Source organism: Felis catus, chromosome A1 (assembly GCF_018350175.1).
Source record: "Felis catus isolate Fca126 chromosome A1, F.catus_Fca126_mat1.0, whole genome shotgun sequence".
Lineage (NCBI taxonomy): Eukaryota > Metazoa > Chordata > Mammalia > Carnivora > Felidae > Felis > Felis catus.
This window is the reverse complement of record NC_058368.1, coordinates 84930408-84951023: the sequence shown is the minus strand read 5'-3', so window position 1 is coordinate 84951023 and position 20616 is coordinate 84930408.

Genomic DNA, 20616 nt, shown 5'->3' with positions numbered 1-20616 from the left:
AAGACTCCAAATAGCCAGAATAACCTGGGGAGGGTAAAGCAAAGTGGTGGCATCACAATTTCAGAATTCAAGGTGTATTACAAAGGGTGGTGAGCACAAAAGTATGTTACTGCATACTACAAAAATTAGAAACAGATCATGGAACAAAAGAGAACACCCGGAAGTGAACCCACAACTCTAAGGTCTATTAATCTTCAACAAAATAGGAAAGAATATCCAGTGGGAAAAAGACAGTCTCTTCAACAAATTGTGTTGGGACAACTGGACAGCCACATCCAAATGAATAAAACAAGACCACTTTTTTTTTTTTTTTTACACCATACACAAAAATAAGTTCAAAATGGGTTACAGGTCCAAATGTGAGAAAAGAAACCATTGAAATCCTGAAGAAAAACACAGCTAATAACCTGTGTGACCCCTTCAGAGAAACTTCTTCCTAGATATTCCAGAAGCAAGGGACACAAAAACAAAAATACATTATTGGGACTACATCAAAATTAAAAACTTCTGCACAGTGAAGGACACAGTCAGGAGATAGTTGCAAATGACTTCTCAGATAAAAGCCTTGTATCCAAAATATATAAAAAAAACATATAAAACTTGGGGTGCCTGGGTGGCACAGTTGGTTAAGTGTCCGACTTCAGCTCAGGTCAAGATCTCACAGTCTGTGAGTTCGAGCTCTGTGTCAGGGTCTGTGTTGAGAGCTCAGAGCCTGGATCCTGTTTTGGATTCTGTGTCTCCTTCTCCTTATTTCTACCCCTTCTCTCTCTCTCTCTCTCTCTCTCTCTCTCTCTCTTTCTCACAAAAATAAAGATTAAATTTTTTTAAAAAGTATAAAACTCAACACCAATAATAAAATAAATAAAAATTAAAAAAAAAACCAACTCACACAAATAATCCAATGGAAAACAAATGGGCAAAATACATGGATATATATTGCCCCGAAGAGACAACCAGAGGGCTAATAGTTGTATGAATATGGTCAAAATCACTCATCATCAGGGAAATTCAAATCCATCCAAACTACAGAGATATCATCTACACCTGTTAGAATTGCTAAAATCAATGACACAAAAAATAGCAGGTGCTGGTGAAGATGTGGAGAAAGGGGAACCCTCTTGCATTTTTGGTGGCAATGCAAACTGGTGCAGCCACTCTGAAAAATAGTATGAATATTTCTCAAAAAGTTAAAAATAGAGCTACCCTGTGATCCAGCAATTTAACTACTAGGTATTTACCCAAAGAATACAAAAATGCTAATTCAATGAGATACTTTCACCTCAATGTCTATAATATTTTCTACAACTAGCCAGTTTATGGAAAAAGCCCAAATGTTCATCAACTGATGAATGGGCCAAGAAGAAATTATTATAATTATATATACTATTTATAATTATATAGTATATATATATATATCATGTAATGTAATATGTTATATATTATATATAATTACATAATATAATATATAATTGTATAAATATAATATATATATTATATAATTATATAATTATATAATGGAATGTTAGTCAGCTTTGAAAAAGAATGAATTCTTGTCGTTTGTGATGATATGGATGGAGCTAGAGTGTTTTCTGTTAAGCAAAATAAGTCAGAGAAACACAAATATCATATGACCTCACTCATATGTTAAATTCAGGAAATAAAACACATGAGCAAAGGAGGGGGTAGGGAGAGACAAACATAGAAACAGAGTATAGAGAACAAGTTGATGGTTACCACAATGGAGCTGGTTGGGGGGGTTGCATTAAAAAGGTGATGAGTATTAAGGAGTGCACTTGTCATGACTACTGGATGCTATATGGGAGTTTGGTTCACTCTATTGTACACCTGCAACTAGTATTACACTGTATGGTAACTAAACAGAATTTAAATAAAAACTTAAAACAGATGTTAAGTGAAAAAAAAAGACTTAATAAAACAAATTTGATTAAATCTGATGAAAAAATTATCTGTCATTTTATATATATATATATATATATGCATAAAATACACAAAATGAGCAGTTTTATTCCCCCCCAAAATCAAGTAAAATACAATACAATACAATGCAATATTTTGGGTGGAAATAAAATTCTACAATGATAAGTAGGATAATTATGAAAAGAAATCTTACACAGGAAAAGGCAAACATATAGTAAAAGTTGGGAATTAATTATTTATAAAGGTTAGAAAAGAAACATAGTAAAATCAATTATATGTACCAAAAATAGTCAAATGATACACAAAATTAAAATTTGTGAAATATGATATATATATTTTCAAAATTAACAGACCATCAACTTCACATAGACTGCTGTACATATAACATGTTCTATATGAATCCAATGGTAACCACGAATTCAAAACCTCTCTCTCTATATATATATATGGGAATATATATATATATATATATATATGGACAAAATGGAGAATATATATATATATATATATATATGGACAAAATGAAGATTATTGACATACCTGTCAAGAATTACCTTACATGTAAAACACTAAAAGTTCCAATCAAAAGACATAGGATGACTGAATAAAAAAAATTTAAAGGACCCATTTATATGCTGTCTGGCAAACAGACTAAAAGTGAAAAAGTGGAAAAACATACCATCCAACTGAAAAGAAGCTGGGGGTAGCAGTAATTGGAAAAATATACTTTAAAACAGATGCTGTCAAGATACAAAGAATGACATTACATAATATAAGGAGATCAATTCAACAAGAGGATATAAAAATTGTAAATATCTGTGCACTGAATATAAGCATATAGCAAATATTAACAAACATAAAAGGAGAAATTAACATTAATACAATAGGAGAAAGGGACACTAGTACCTCATTTACATTAATATATACATCAGATAGAAAATCAGCAAGGAACACTAGCCTTGAATGATATATTAGACCAAATGAACTGAACAGATATATGCAGAAATTCCATTCCAAACCAGCATTTACACATTCTTTTCAATAACACATGGAACATTCTCCAGGATAGATAACATGTAAGGTCACAAAAGAAATCTCAATATATAAGAGAATTTAAAACATCAAGCATCTTTTCCAACTAAAACAGGAAGAAACTAGAAATCAATAACAAAATAAATCTGAAAAAAACACACAAACAAAAAACAAAATAATATGTTATCAAATCAGGAATGGATCAGCTAACAAATCAAAGAGACATTTTAAAAAATACATGGATGGGGCGCCTGGGTGGCGCAGTCGGTTAAGCGTCCGACTTCAGCCAGGTCACGATCTCGCGGTCCGGGAGTTCGAGCCCCGCGCGGGCTCTGGGCTGATGGCTCAGAGCCTGGAGCCTGTTTCCGATTCTGTGTCTCCCTCTCTCTCTCTCTCTGACCCTCCCCCGTTCATGCTCTGTCTCTCTCTGTCCAAAAAATAAATAAACGTTGAAAAAAAATTTTTTAAAAATACATGGAGACAAAAAAAAAAAAAAGAGTCCAAAAGCAGGTCTAAGAAGGAAGTTTATAGTGCTACAGGCTTACCTCAGAAACAAGCAAGTTACCAAATATACAACCTAACTATACTTAAAAGAGCTAGAAAAAAAGAATAACAACCAAACCTCAGCTAATAGAAGGAAAAAAAATATTATTACAGCAGAAATAAATAAAATAGAAACTGAAAGAAAAAAATAGAAAGACAATGGAACTAAAAGCTGCACTTGAAAAGATCAACAAAAGTAATAAACATTTAGCCAGACTCGTTAGGAAAAATAACAGCACTTAAATAAAACCAGAAATGAAGGAGGAGAAATAACAAACACCACAGAAACATAAAGGGTTATAGGACAATATTAAGAAAACATTTATGCCAGGATGGGTGAGATAGGTGAAGGGGATTAAGAATATACTTATAATCATGAACACTGAGTAATGAATAGAATAGTTGAATCACTACATTGTACACTTGAAACTAATATAACACTGCATGTTAATTATACTGGAATTAAAATTTAAAAAATAAAAGACAAAACTTTAAAAAAGAAAAAAGGGAAAGTGTGTATCAAGAAATTACACAACCCAGCTGAAATGGATAAATGTCTGAGAACATACAATCTTCCAAATCTAAATCAGGAAAATATAGAATATTTGAATGAACCAATTAAGTAATCCCAATAAGCCAAAGTTGAAGACCAGATGGCTTCTTGGTGAATTCTACCAAACATTAAATATATAGTAAATATCTACTTTTTTACACAATTTCAAAAAGCAAAATCAGAAGGAAAATTCCAAATTTATTCTGTAAGGATAGATATTGTCTGATACAAACAAAAAGGAAAGACATTACAAAAAAAAAGTGGGGGGGAGGAAGGAAACTACTGAATATAATTATGATGAACATAGAGGCAAAAGTCATCAACAAAATAGTAGCAAAACACAATCAAGAATACATTTCAAAAGAATATTCACAACAATCAGGTGGGATTAATACCAGGCATGCAGGCATGGTTCAACATTCACAAATCAATGTGATGCTTCACATCAACAAAAGAAAGCATAAAAATTCTATGATCCCCTCAACCGATGAAAAACAAAACAAAACATTAGCATATAGTGAAACAATGATTTCAGGAGTAGATATCTTAATGCCCCTTACCCATTTAGCCCATACCCCCTCCCAAAACCCCTCCAGCAACCCTCAGTTTGTCCTCCATACTTATGAGTCTCTTCTATTTTGTCCCCCTCCCTGTTTTTATATTATTTTTGTTTCCCTTCCCTTATGTTCATCTGTTTTGTCTCTTAAAGTCCTCATATGAGTGAAGTCATATGATTTTTGTCTTTCTCTGACTGACTAATTTCACTTAGCATAATACCCTCCAGATGCATCCATGTAGTTGCAAATGGCAAGATTTCATTCTTTTTGATTGCCGAGTAATACTCCGTTGCATGCATATATATATATATATATATATATATATATATATATATATATCACATCTTCTTTTCATCTTGCAATTTGTTAATTTTGTTTATTTACAGTGTGGTCTTGGCTTCAGGAGTAGAACCCAGTGATTCTTCTTTTCTTCTTTTACATATGAAACCAGTGCTCATCCCCAAAAGTGCCCTCCTTAACACCCATCACCCAGTTAACCCAACCCCCAACCCACCTCCCTTCTAGCGGCCCTCAGTTTATTCTCTGTATTTAAGAGACTCTTATGGCTTGCTTCCCTCTCTGTTTTTACCCTATTTTTTCTTACCTTCCTCTGTATTCATTTGTTGAGTTTCTGAAATTCCACATACAAGTGACATCATATGATATCTGTCTTTCTCTTAATGACTTATTTAACTTAGCATAATACCCTCTAGTTCCATCCACATTGTTGCAAATGCAAGATTTCATTTTTTTTCAACACTGAGTAGTATCCCACTGTGTGCACCACATCTTCTTATCCACTCATCAGTTGATGGACACTTGAGCTTTTTCCATAATTTGGCTACTTTTCATAGTACTGCTATAAACATTGGGGTGCATGTACCCCTTCGAATCAGCATTTTTGTAACCTTTGGATAAGTACATAGTAGGACAATTCTTGGGTCATAGAGTGTCTCTATTTGTAATTTTTTGAGGAACCTCCATACTGTTTTCCAGAGTGACTGCACCAGTTTGCATTCCCACCACTAGTGCAAAAGGGTTCTTCTTTTGCCACAGCCTGGCCAACATCTGTTGTTTCATTTTAACCATTCTGACAGGTGTGAGGTGGTATCTTATTGCCATTTTCATTTGTATTTCTATGATGATAGGTGATGTTGAGCATGTTTTCATGTGTCTGTTACCCATCTGGATGTCTTTTCTGGAAAAAAAGTGTCTATTTCTGTCTTCTGTGCATTTCTTCACTGGATAATTTATTGTCTGGCTGTTGAGTTTGGTAAGTTCTTTATATATTTTGGATACTAACCCCTTATTCAATCTGTTTTTTGCAAATACCTTCTCCCATTCTATCAGTTGCCTTTTAGTTTTATTATTTTCTTTGCTGTGATTACACTTTTTTATCTTGATGAGGTCCCAATAGCTCATTTTTGCTTGTTTCCTTTGCCTCTGGTGATATGTCTAGTAAGAATTTCCTGTGGCCAAGGTCAAAGAGATTGCTACCTGTTATCTTCTGTAGGATTTTAATGGTTTCTTGTCTCACATTTAGGTCTTTCATCCATTTTTAATTTATTTTTTTGTGTATGGTGTAAGAAAGTGGTCTAGCTCTGTTCATCTGCATGTTGCTGTCCACTTTTCCCAGGACCATTTGATGAAAAGACTGTCTTTTTTCCATTGTCTCCTGCTTTGTCAAAGATTGGTTGGACATGCATCTGAGGGTACATTTCTGGGTTCTCTATTCTGTTCCATTGTTCTGTGTGTCTGCTTTTATGGCAGTACCATATTGTCTTGATGATTACACCTTGGTGAAACAGCTTACACTCCAGAATTGTGATACCTCCAGCTTTGGTTTTCTTTTTCAATGTTACTTTGGCTGTTCAGTGTCTAAGTGTCTAGGAAATTGTGCATTCTTCCATATTGTTTTGTTTGTTGACATATAATTTTTCATAGTATTCGCTTATAATTGTTTGTATTTCTGTGGTGTTGGTTGTGATCTCTCCTCTTTTATTCATTATTTTATCCTTTTCTTTCTGATAAAACTGACTAGGGTTTTATCAATTTTGTTTATTCTTTAAAAAAAGTTTTTTTTTATTTCATTGATCTATTCTACTGTATTTTTTGTTTCTACACCATTTATTTCTGATCTAATCTTCCTTATTTCCTTTCTTCTGCTGGCTTTGGCCTTTATTTGTTGCTCATTTTCTAGCCTCTTTAGGTATAAGGTTAGATTACATATTTGGGATCTTTCTCGCTTCTTGAGATAGGCCTGAATTGCAATGTACTTTACTCTTAGGGTTGTCTTTGGTGCATCCCAAAGGGTTTGGACTGTTGTGTTTTCATTTCCATGGATTCCATGTATTTTTAGTTCTTTTATTTAATTCCAAGTAAGTTAACATATAGTGTAACAATGGTTTCCAGAGTAGAATTTAGTGATTTATCACTCCCATTAAACATGCACTACTCATACCAATGTGTCTTCTTTAATGTCCATCACCGATTTATCCCATTCCCCCCACCTGACAGCCCTCCAGAAACCTTCAGTTTCTTTTTTGTATGGAAGAGTTTCTTATTGTTTTTCTCCTTCTGTTTTTATTTTTAATTCCCTTCCTCTATCTTCATCTGTTTTGTTTCTTAAATTTCACATACGACTGAAATCACATGGTAGTTACTTCCTCCCACTTACTTACTTCATTTAGTAAAATATACTGTAGTTCCATCCACATTTTTTGTACTGGCAAGATTTTATTATTTTTTATCACCAAGTAACATTCCATTGTATTGTTTGGGGGAGATACCACATCCTTATCCATTCATCAGTTGATGGACATTGGGGTTTTTTGAATACTTTGGCTATTGTTGGGACACCCAGGTGGTGGAATTGGTTAAATGTTTGACTTCAGCTCAGGGCATGATCTCACAATTAATGATTTTGAGACACACATCAGGCACTATGCTGATAGTTCAGAACCTGGAATCTACTTCAGATTCTGTCCCTTCCTTGTTCACTCTCTCTCTCTCCCTCTCTTTTCTCTCTCAAAAATAAATAAAATCAACATTAAAAAATTATTTTTAAAAATAAAATAAATAATTTGGCTATTGTTGCTAGTGATTCTATAAATATCAGCATTCAAGTACAGTTTCAAATCAGCATTTTTGTATCCTTTGGATAAACACCTAGTAAGGCAATTGCTGGTCATAGGGTATTTTTAAATTTTTTTTTAGCAACCTCCATATTATTTTCCAAAAGGACTGTACTAGCTTGCATTCCCACCAGCAGTGAAAGAAGTGTTCCCCTTTCTCTGCATCCTCACTAAAAACTAATTCTTGAGTTGTTAATTTTAGGCACTCTGACCAGTGTCAGGTGCTATCTTATTGTTATTTTGATTTGTATTTCTCTGATGATATGAGATCATGAGCATTTTTCATGTGTCTGTTAGCCATCTGGATGTCTTCTTTGGAAAAGTGCCTGTTTATGTCTTTTGATCATTTCTTCCCTAGATTTTTGTTTGTAGTTTGTTTGTTTGGGTGTTGAATTTGATAAGGTCCAGATAGATTTTGGATACTAACCCTTTATCTGATATGCCATTTGCAAATATCTTCCCCCATTCTGTCATTTGCCTTTTGGTTTTGTTGATTGTTTCCTTTACCATGCAGAAGGTGGTTTTTTTTTGTTTGTTTGTTTTTGTTTTTGGTTGTTTTTTTTTTTTTTTTTTTTTATTGATGGGGTCCTAATTTTTAATGTTTTCTTTTGTTTCCCTAGCCTCCAGAGACATGTCTAGTAAGGTCTTATGGCTGAAGTCAGAGAGGTTGTTGCCTATTTTCTCCTCTAGGATTAAAGGTCTCATGCTTTACATTAAGGTTTTTCTTCCATTTTTATTTTTTTCTACGGTGTAGGAAAGCGGTCCAACTTCATTCATCTGCATGCCCCTGTCCAGTTATCCCAGCAGCATTTGCTAAGGATACTGTCTTTTTTTTTCCATTTGATATTCTTTCCTGCATTGTCAAATATTATTTGACCACACATTTGTGAGTCCACTTGTGGGTTCTCTATTCAGCTCCATTGAATTATGTGTCTGTTTCTGTGCCAGTATCATACTGTCTTGATAATTACAACTTTATACTATAACTTGAAGCCAGAATTGTGATGCCTCAAACTTTGGCTTTGTTTTTCAACATTAGCTATTCGAGTGTTTTGTGGTTTCATACAAATTTTAGAATTGTGTGTCCCAGCTCTTTGAAGAATGCTGCTGCTATTTTGATATGGATTGCATTGAATGTATAGATTTCTTTGGGTAGTATTGAGATTTTAGCAACATCTGTTATTCCAGTTCCTGTTCCAGTTCATGAGCCTGGAATGTTTTTTACATTTTTTTCTGTATTCTTCGATTTATTTTATAAATTTTCTATAGTTTACATGTATTTTTATATTTCTTTTTAAATTTCCTGGTTAACCTATTTATCCTTCAGTAGAATGCTCCTTACCTCCATTTATTTGAAGGCATTCAAATTTTTTTTTCTTGTGGTTCATTTCAGGTTTCATAGACTTGTGATTTGAAAATATGCATGATATGTTCTTGATATTTTGGTACCTGTTGAGTATTTATGTAAAGCATGTGATCTATTCTGGAGAATGGTCCATGTGCTTTTAAAACGAATGTATATTATGCTGCTTTAAGCTGAAATGTTATGAAAATATCTGTTAAATCCATCTGGTCCAGTGTGTCATTTAAAACCATTGATTCCTTGTTGATTTTATGCTGAGGTGTTCTGTCCATTGTAATTGCAGTATTAAAGTATCCTACAGTTGGGGCGCCTGGGTGGCTCAGTCTGTTGAGCATCTGACTTCGGCTCAGGTCATGATCTCCTGGTCCATGGGTTCGAGCCCTGCGTCGGGCTCTGTGCTGACAGCTCAGAGCCTAGAGCCTGCTTCAGATTCGGTGTCTCCCTCTCTCTGACCCTCCCCCGTTCATGCTCTGTCTCTCTCTGTCTCAAAAATAAATAAACATAAAAAAAATTTAAAGAAAGTATCCTACAGTAATGATATGTTCAATGAGTTTGTTTATGTTTATGATGAATTTGGGTTCTTTCTAGTTAGAAAAATAAATATTTACGATTGTTAAATCGTAATTATTTTAACATTTTAACATTTTAAAAATATTTATTTATATTTGAGAGATAGGGAGACAGAGTGTAAGTTGATCCTTTAACCCACTAAGCCACCCAGGTGCCCCAACACCCTTAATTTTAATATAATGCCCTTCTTTAGCTCTTGTTACAATCTTTGTTTTAAAATCTAGTTTGGGGTGCCTGGATGGCTCAGTCGGTTAAGCTTCTGATTCCTGGTTTCAGCTCAGGTCATGATATCATGGTTTGTGAGTTCGAGCCTGCATCAGGCTCCATGCTGATAGTATGGAGTCTGCTTGGGATTCTGTCTCCCTCTCTCTCTGCCCCTCCCCTGCTCATGTACTTTCTCTCTCTCTCTCTCTCTCTCTCTTCCTCTCTCTCTCAGTAATAAACATTATTTTTTAAATAAATGAATAAAATAAAATAAAATAAAATAAAATAAAATAAAATAAATATTTTTCTGGTAGAACTAAAACAACTCTGGCTTTCTTTTGACCTCAATTATCATGACAGATGGTTCTTCATCTCCTCACTTTCAAACTGAAGGTGTCTTTAGGTCTAAAATTAGTCTCTTATAAGTGGGATATAGATAGATCTTGGATTTTTTATCCATTCTGATATTCTATGTCTTTTTATTGGGACATCTATTCCCTTTATATTTAAAGTGATTATTGAAAGATATGAGTTTAGGAGCACCTGGGTGGCTCAGTTGGTTAAGTGTCTGACTTTGGCTCAGATCATGATCTCACAGTTCATGGGTTCAAGCCCAACATCAGGCTCTGTGCTGACAGCTCAGAGCTTGGAGCCTTCTTCAGATCCTATGTCTCCCTCTCTCTGTGCCCCTCCCCCACTCATGTTCTATCTCTCTCTGTCTCAAAAATAAATAAAAGCCTTTGATTAAAAATGAAAGAAAGGAAGAACAAAAGAATGAAAGATACAAGTTTAGTATCATTATGTTACCTATAGAGTTGGTGATTCTGGTGATGTTCTCTGGTCATTTGTAGTATTTGTTGCTTCAGTCTTTCTTCTTTTCTTTTCTTTTCTTTTTCTTTCTTTCATTTTTCTCAGAGCATACCCCTTCAATTTTCTTGCAGGGCTGGTTTAGTTGTCACAAACTCCTTTAGTTTTTGTTTTCTGGGAAAGTCTTTATCTCTCTTATTTTAAACGACAGACTTACTGATTAAAGGATTCTTGGCTTCATATTTCTATTCAACATATTGAATAATTCCTGCCACTCCCTTTTGGCCTGTCAAGTTTCAGTGGAAAAGTCTGCTGCTAAACTTATGTGTCTACCCTTATATGTTAAGGACCTTATGTCCCTAGCTGCTTTCAGTACTCTCTTTTTCTTTGTAATTTGTAAGTTTCACTATGATATACCATGTTGTTGACATGTTTCTGCTAATTGTGAGGGGAGTTCTTTGTGTTTTTTGCACTTGGATGCCTGTTTTCCTTCCTCAGATTAGGGAAGTTCTCAGCTATATGTTCAAATAAACCTTCTGCTTTTTTTTCCCCACTCTTCTTCTTCCAAAACTCTGATTATATGGATATTGTTTTGTTTCATGGAATCACTTAGCTGTCTAATTGTACCCTTATGACCTAGTAATTTCCTTTCCCTCTTTTTTGTTCAGCTTTATTATTTTTTATAATTTTATCTTCTATATAACCTATTCTCTCCTCTGCTTCTACGGTCTTCACTGTCACTATCTAGTTTACTTTGCATCTCAGCTATAGCATTTTTAAATTAATCATGACTAAATTTTAGGTCTCTGATTCTACAGCAAGGGTTTCTGGTGTCCTTTCAGCTGGTGTCAGGCCCAGCTATTAGAATTATGATAGTTGTTCTAATTTATTGTTCAGATATACTGCTTATATCTGCTTTGAGCAAGTCCTGGCTGTGATTTATTCTTGAAATTTTTGGAGAGAAATCCTTCATCTTGTCATTTGGCTATTTTTTTTCTCTTTTGCATGTTTTAAAGGTGTATTATGTGTCCTGCACCTGAGTGTAATACAATATTAAAAATGGGTCATACACTACCCAGGGTCTACCACTTTAGGAAGTGCTTCTGGTGTTGTTGTGTGCACACTGCTGTGTGTTTGGCTGCTGTTTTCCAGTGGTCAGACCTCTGCATAGCTTCTCTTTGCTTGCAGTAGTGGGTGTTTGGATCTTTAAATATGTGTGCTTTGATTTGTTTGTTGAAGTAACCCTTTGGAAAAAAAGGAAGGGGACTCTGATCCTAAAATAATTGAAAAGGAAAGGGAAAAAAAATAAACAAAGAACTGAGAATCAAAAAACTCCTCCAAAGAAAAATAAAGAAATAGGGAAGAAAGTAGAAGAAAATAGAAAATAAGGAAAAAGAAAGAAATTAAAAATCCTGATTCCAAAAGAGGCAGAGGGAGAAAGGAAAAACAAAAACAGATAAGAAACCATGAGCCTAATTCCAAAAAAATAAAAGGAGTAGGAAAAAAGAAAAAAAATCTCTGTTGGTGTCTGGGGGATGGTTGTCGTGTTGGTTTGGAGGGGAAGAAGCCTCATCACCACATTCTGTCTAACACCCCAGTATTAAGCAGTTGTCAAGCAGGGTTTGGTGTAAGGAGGTCTTGCCTCCACTGGGGGCCGCTGTGCGGCTCTCTGAAATCCTACCCTTTTAGTGTTGAAGGCAAAATGGCACAAACCCAATCTCTCATCCCCAAGTTGGGAAGCTTAACTCCTGCTGTCCAGGCAGCCCTCAGAATAGCAAGGGCAGTCAGCTCACTCTGCACCAAAATTCTCCTGAATTTATTCTTTGGTGCATGGCTGGGATTCAAAATACAAAGACTTATTCTTTTTTAACTTTTAATTTTTGAGAGACAGGGAGAGACAGAATACGAGAAGGAGAGGGGTAGAGAGAGAGGGAGACACAGAATGCGAAGTAGGCTCCAGATTCTGAGCTGTCAGCACACAGCGCAACGCAGGGCTTGAACTCACAAATTGAGAGATCATGACATGAACCAAAGTCAGATGCTTAACTGAGCCACACAGGCAACCCTTAGAATCTAAAGTCTTAAAAGACTCACCACAGTGTACACTCACTCCCTTTGTCCAGAGTAAAGCATCTCCCCAGTTGATGAAAGGACTTTGGGTGGCAACTGCAGATTTTTTTTTTGTCTTTAGCGAGACAATATAGTCTCCTGCAAAAGTACTCCAGGAAGGGAGTACTATTCTCAGAGATCTCTACACCATGTTATGCATGCCAAGGACAGGACCTTCCTCCCCAAGAGCACGCACAGCTCAACTCTAGAGAAAGTTGTATGCTGCCAAGACCTCAGAGTTTGATTTCCAAAAGCTGTTTGAAAAAAAAATAACTGAGATACTCAGTAAGGCTTACTCCCCAGTCCGTGGTCCAGATAGGCTTTCTTCTTGTGCTTAGTGTTGCCTTATCTCAACACCTTTCTATTTCTCTCCCTTTTTTTCTCTCCATGGAAAGTGTTCCCTCCCTTCCCTAGTGCCACTGTTTTTCTCTCCCCAACTTACACCCATGCACCTTGCACCTGCCAAGCTGTCTTCCTCCAACTGTGGAGAGTCTTCTGCCACTCCGCAGATTATTTCTGGGATGTTCCAAGTAATCTGACCTCAACCTTCTTTTTTACAAATTCCTTTTTTTTTCCTCTTTATCTTTGTAATGAGACTTATATATAGTTTTTTTATTTGGTTGGTTGAGGATTTTTTTTATTTGTTTTTTTTGTTTTTTTGCTCCTGTTCCTTTACTTTTCTTTCTTTCTTTCTTTCTTTCTTTCTTTCTTTCTTTCTTTTTGATAAAAGTTTTAGTTTTTTCTTAATTAGGCTTATTACAAAAAAAAAAATCAAAGCACACCTTGTTAAAGGTCCTCCCACTCCAGACTTCAAGCAAGGATTAACTCCATAAATGCATGACCTCTGGGAAGAGAAGCCAAAACACAACAGCAGAGTTCACACAGCATACACCATAAACACTTCCATAAGTGCCAGGCCCTTGATAGTTTATGACCCCTTATCAATATGGCATTACACTTACAATCAGGAAACATAAGCTTTCATAACATGCAAAAGACAAAACCTAGAAAAAATGACAAGACAGAGGAATTTCCCCCCAAAATAAAGATCAAGAAAAAAATCACAGCCAATTAATTATTCAAATATATGTCACCAATATATCTGAAAAATAATTTAGGACAATAGTCCTAAGAATACTAGCTGGGATTGAAAGAACCATAGAAGACAACAGAGAAACCCTTGCTGCAAACATGAAAGACTGAAATACTAGTCAGGCCAAAATAAAAATTACTATAACTGAGATGCAAAACTAATTGAATGTATTCACAATGAGGATGGAAAAAGGACAGGAATGAATAAGTGATATAGAAGACAAAATTATGGAAAACAAAGAAGTTGTAAGAAAAGAAAAGAAGACTATTAATTCACTAATATAAATTTAGGGAACTCAGTAATTCCATAAAGCCCAATAACATCCATTTCATGAGTACCAGAAATAGAAGAACAGGAAAAAGGATAGGAATGTTTACCTGAACAAATTATAGCTGAAAACCTCCCTAATCATGGGGAAAAAGAGGTTTTCAAGTCCACTAGGACAGAGAACTCCCTGAAACAGGATACTCACAGAAACAGGTCAACACAAAGACATATCATAGTGAAACTTGTAAGAAAGAAAGAAAGAAAGAAAGAGAGAGAGAGAGAGAGAGAAAATTCTGAAAACAGCTAGGGACAAAATGTCCTTAACCTTCAAGGACAGATGTTTAAGTTTGGCAGCAGACTTGTCTACAGACATGTGTCAGGGAAGAAGGGAGTGGCATCATATATTCAACATGCTAAATGAGACAAATATGCAGAAAAGAATACTTTATCCAGAAAGGCTGTCATTCAGAACAGAAGGAGTGATAAAGATTTCCTAAGACTAGCAGAAATTAATGCAGCTCATGAACATTGAAACAGCTCTGAGTGAAATTATATCATAATATAAGGGGTCTATCAATCAAAAAGGGCTAACAATTGTAAATATTTATGACCTCAATGTGAGACCACCCAAATATATAAATCAATTAATCACAAATATGAACAAACTAATTGATAATAATATTGTAGAAGACTTTAATTCTCCATGTATAGCAATGGACAGATCATCTAAGCAGATAATCAAAAAGGAAACAAGGGCTCTAAATGTCACACTGGACCAGATGGAATTAGCAGATACATTCAGAACATATCATCCTAAAGTAGCAGAAGACACATCTTCTCAAGGGCACATAAAACGTTCTCCAGAATAGATCACATATTGGTTCATAAATCAGCACTTAATAAGTACTGATTGAAATCATATCATGCATATTTTCAGACCGCAATGCTATGAAATTTGAAATGAGCCACAAGAAAAAATTGGAAAGTCCTCAAATACATTGAAGATAAAGAAAATCCATAGGCTAGGCTAACCAGGAAATTAAAGAAAAAATTTAAAAATAAATAAATAAATTGAAACAAATGAAAATAAAAACGTTGCAGTCCAATTTCATTGGGATGCAGCAAAGGGAGTCATAAAAATAAAATGCATTTTAATTCAGGCCTATCTCAAGAAGTAAGAAAGTTTCCAAATACACAGCCTAACCATACACCTAAAGGAGCCAGAAAAGGTGCAGCAAATAAAGCCCAAAGCCAGCATAAGAAAGGAAATGATAAAGACTTGAGCAAAAATAAACAATATAGAATAAAAAAACAGATCAATGAAACTAAGAGTTTTTTGTTTGAAACAATAGACAATATTGATAAACCCCTAGCCAGACTTCATAAATAAATAAATAATAAATAAATAAGACCCAAATAGATAAAATAATGAATAAAAGAGGAGAGATCACAATGAACACCACAGAAATATGAACAATTATAAAGACTACTATGAACAATTATATGCCAACAAACTGGACAATCTGGAAGAAATGGACAAATTTCTACCAGACATTTAAAGAAGAGCTAATGCCTATTTCCAAACTGTTACAAAAAATAGACATGGATGGAAAACTTCCAAACTCTTCTATGAGGACAGACTTTCCTTGAATCAAAACTGTGATGCAGACCCCACTAAAAAGGAGAATTATAAACCAATAGCAATTATGAACCTGGATGCAAAAATTCTCAATAGGATTCACAAACCGAATTCAACAGTACACTAAAATTATTATTCATTCACAATCAAGTGGTATTTACTTCTGGGTTGGGGTGGTTCAATACCTGCCAACAATCAATGTGATACACCACATTTATTTAAAAAAAGGATAAGTACCATGTGATCCTGTCAATAGATGCAGAAAAAGCATTTGACAAAATACAGCATCCAGTCTTGATACAAACTCTCAACAAAGCAGGGATAAAGGGAACATGCCTCCATCATAAAGGCCATATATGAAAGACCCACATGTAATAGCATCTTCAATGGGGGAAAACTGAGCCTTTCCCTTATGGTCAGGACCAAGACAAGAAGGCCCATGCTCACCATTACTACTTAAAATAGTTCTGAAAGACTTAGCCTCAACAATCAGACAACAAAAAGAAATAAAAGGCATCCAGATAAACAAGGAAGAACTCAAACTTCCGTTATTTGTAGATGACATGATACTCCATGTAGAAAACCAAAAGACTCCACAAAATATTGCTAGAATTGATACATGAATGCAGTAAAGCGACAGTATATAAAATCAACGTACAGAAAACAATTGCATTTCTATACACATATAATGAAGAAAAAGAGAAATCAAGGAATCATTTCCATTTACAATTGCACCAGAAACCATAAGATCATTTGGACTAAACCTAACCAAATTAGAAGAGCAAATTGGAAGAGCAAATATTGTTAAAATATCTCAATTACCCAAAGCAATTCCTACCAGAATGACATCAACATTTTCTGCAGAAGTATAGCAAGCCATCCTAAAATTTGTAAGGAACCAGAAAAGATCCTGAAAAACTATTTAAAAAGATGAGCAACGGGGCACCTGAATGGCTCAGTTGGTTAAAAGTCTGACTTCAGCTCAGGTCATGATCTCACAGTCCGTGATTTCAAGCCCCATGTCAGGCTCTGTGCTGACAGCTCAGAACCTGGAGCCTACTTTGGATTCTGTGTCTCCTTCTTTCTCTGCTCCTACCCCGCTCACGCTCTGTCTCTCCCTTTCTCTCAAAAATAAACATTAAAAAAATAAAATAAAATAAAATAAAATAAAATAAAATAAAATAAAAATAAAATCAATGCAGGAGGCATCATAGTTCCTGACTCCAGTGTGTATTACAAAGCTATAATTATCAACAGTATTTTACTAGCACAAAAACAGACACGTAAATCAGGAGAACAAAATAGAAAACTCAGAAGTGGATTCACAACTATGTGGTCAACTAATCTTCAACAAAGGAGGAAAGAATACTCAATGGAAAAAAATACAGTCTATTCAACAAATAGGGTTGCAGAAAATGGACTGAAACATGCAGAAGAATGAAACTGGGCCACTTTCTTACACCATTTACAAAAATGAATTCAAAATGGATGAATGACCTAAATGTGAGCAAGAAACTATCAAAATCCTTGAGGAGAACACAGGCAGCTGCCTCTTTGATTTCAGCTGCAGCAACTTCTTACTAGACATGTCTCCAAAGTCAAGGGAAACAAAAGCAAAAATTAACTATTGGGACTTTAGCAAGTTAAAAAGATTCTGCAAAGTGAAGGAAACAATCAACAAAATTAAAAGACAACCTACAGAATGCGAGCAGATATTTGCAAATGACAATGTCAGATAAAGGACTAGTATCCAAAATTATAAACAACATATCAAACTCAACACCCAAAAGTAAATAATCCAGTTAAGTAAGGGGATTAAGATATTAACAGACATTTCTCCAAAGAGGACATACAAATGGCTAACAGAAACATGAAAAAATACTCAACATCACTCATCATCATGAAATACAAATCAAAACCACAATGAGATACAACTTACACCTCTAAAACTAAACTAAAATTGACAACTCATGAAACAACAGATTTTGGTGAGGATGTGGAGAAAGGGAACTTTCTTACACTGTTGGTGAGAATGCAAACTGGTGCAGCCATTCTGAACACTATGAAGTTTTCTCAAAAAGTTATAAATAAACTACCAATTACCCAGCAATTGCACTACTAGGCATTTAGTCAAGGGATAAAAAAATTATTCAAAGAGGCACATGCACCCCGATGTTTATAGCTTCACTATCAACACTAGTGAAATTATAGAATGAGCCCAAATGCCCATTGACTGATAAATTCATGAAGAACATGTGGTATTGATATACAATGAAATATTACTCAGCCATCCAGAAGAATGAAATCTTGCCTTTTGTGACAACATGGATGGAACCAGAATATATTATGCTAAGTGAAATAAGTCAGAGAAAGACAAATACCATATGATTTTACTCATATGTGGAATTTGGCAAAAAAAAAAAAAAGAAAAAAGAATATCAGGGAATAGTAGTAAAATTAAAATAAGATAAAAACAGAGAAGAAGGCAAACTGTAAGAGACTCTTAACTGCAATGAAGAAACCGCAGGCTGCTGGAGTGTGGGGGAGTTGGGCTAAGTGGGTGATGGATATTAAGGATGTCACTTCTTGTGATAAGCACTAGGTATTATATGTAAGTGATGAATCACTAAATTATAAATGTTAAACTACCTTAAATTTAAATAAAACATTACAAAGTTAAAACAAAAACAAATAAATCAAATAAATAATGTAAAATATATGAATGTGTGTGTATGAATGCTCATATCATTTCCAATTTTTTTTCTTTCCATGGATAATGGTAATTACACAAAACATGTTAAATATATATTGCATATTTTGGTGCCTTTGTTTATAAAGAATAGTTTTAAGGGTTAATGTGATATAACAGCTGTTTTCAGGTCACATTCTTAAAAGTTTTTAACAATTTGGACTCCTACCAGTGGTTTATGAGAATGTACGTTTCCCTGAACCTTGATGAGGACTGGATAAAGATCATGAAATAAGGGCATAATCTGTGAAGCCTTCATATACACAGTAAAGTGAATTGGCTTAAATAGAGTTTTAACATTGAACCTTAGTATCATCAACTCAATCGTTAATATAGTAAATATTCAGATAACAATCCATTTAGATATATGTAGCCTAGACTACAGAATATAAGTTAAAATGAGGACAGGGCCTAGAAATACCTCATTGAGCTGTACATTTCCCTTATAATTTCCATTAGCCCTTAGTCTCCATTGTTTGGTTTGAAAAGTTTTTTGTTAAATACATTGTACATTCAGCTTTCAGAAAATACCCTGCTCCAGCCTCTCTCTGTATTTTGCTGCAGTGATGAGTCCAGGGATGACTTAGAGGAGAGGCAGAGCTAAGTTAAAATATTTGAGAGATTTGTGGTGGCCTAAGTTAGAAAGTCATCTTGTGAATGGTGGCTATTTTTCTTCAGAGTGTAATTGTTAAGATTCAAACGGGATGATACAATTTTATGCAATTAAAGTCTGGGGACAGGATGTTTCCAGGATATTCCCTCTTGAGGTCTTCAATTAGCAAAGGATCTGGATTATGTCATATATGACCTGTTTCTGACAAGAGCTCTTAACTTATAGTCACTCCTCCTGTTAACTACAGAATTTGAGGCAACCTGACCTGAGAAGATAAAATGCATCTCTATCTACCCACACCCTCAATCAAGTCTTAGTCTTAGTTCTGACACATGAAAAGAGAACCAAATGCTTCTCACCCAGTGTGCAGCACTGAAGAAACCTGGGAGTCCATGTGGTAATCACAAAAGAGAGTGATGGAAATTGTGAGGTAGCTTACTTTAATACTTACTCTGGCATAAGATACGAGAAGACTTGTCTACAGTTTTCCTGTATTTCTGGAAAACTCATATTAATACTGTAACAGGTAATTTGTATTAGTGATGACAGACGTGGGCTATTAAATATATGTTTGTATTATGTTTTGTGTATTAACTCTGATGGGCAAAGCAGGTGGTCAAATTATATTGAAAACGTAGAGACAAGAGCATAGCTCTATAGGTGGTTATGCACAATACCCATGTCATTCATGTTCTGTATAAGAGTTTTTGTTTAATGGTATTTAGATTTATTTTATTTTTTTATCTCTAGGACAATTTGTCCTCATAAGTTAGATAATAGAGACAATTAAATCTATCCTGGATATAAAATCTTATATTAATGATGGTGATTAAAATCATGGACTCCAGAGCCCAATAGAATTGGGTTAAAATTTCAGTCCCATGAGCTGTATACTCAGAAGTCTTGTGCAAAGAGTTAATATTTCTATACTTTGAATCTGAAATCTGTAAACTGGATGTAGCAAGGGCACCCATCTCTGAGGGTTAGCATTAGGATTGAACACAGTACAGTATGTGAAGAGCTGAGTAAACTGCATGGCATAACTAGTATTCAAAAAAGTAAAGCTCATGACTTATTTTCTCTAATCAACAAAATATGTATTGACACAGTGGATCTGTATAGCATCCTTCTACATTTTCCCAACTCACAATTTTGGCTGGTTTGGCACATTGATATGAAATCATTAAAAATAGAATCCATTAAAAATTATAACCTATATAATACATTAATATTTCAACATAAATCAAAGTAGATAATCATCATGCAATCCAACATGATTTTAAAAAGTTGACTAGTCGGACACCTCAGTGGCTCAGTTGGTTAATCGTGTGACTTTGACTCAGGTCATGATATGGTTTGTTAGTTTGAGCCCTTCATTGAGCTATGTGTTGTCAGCACAGAGCTCACTTTGGATTCTCTGTCTTCCTCTACTCTGCCCCTCCCCC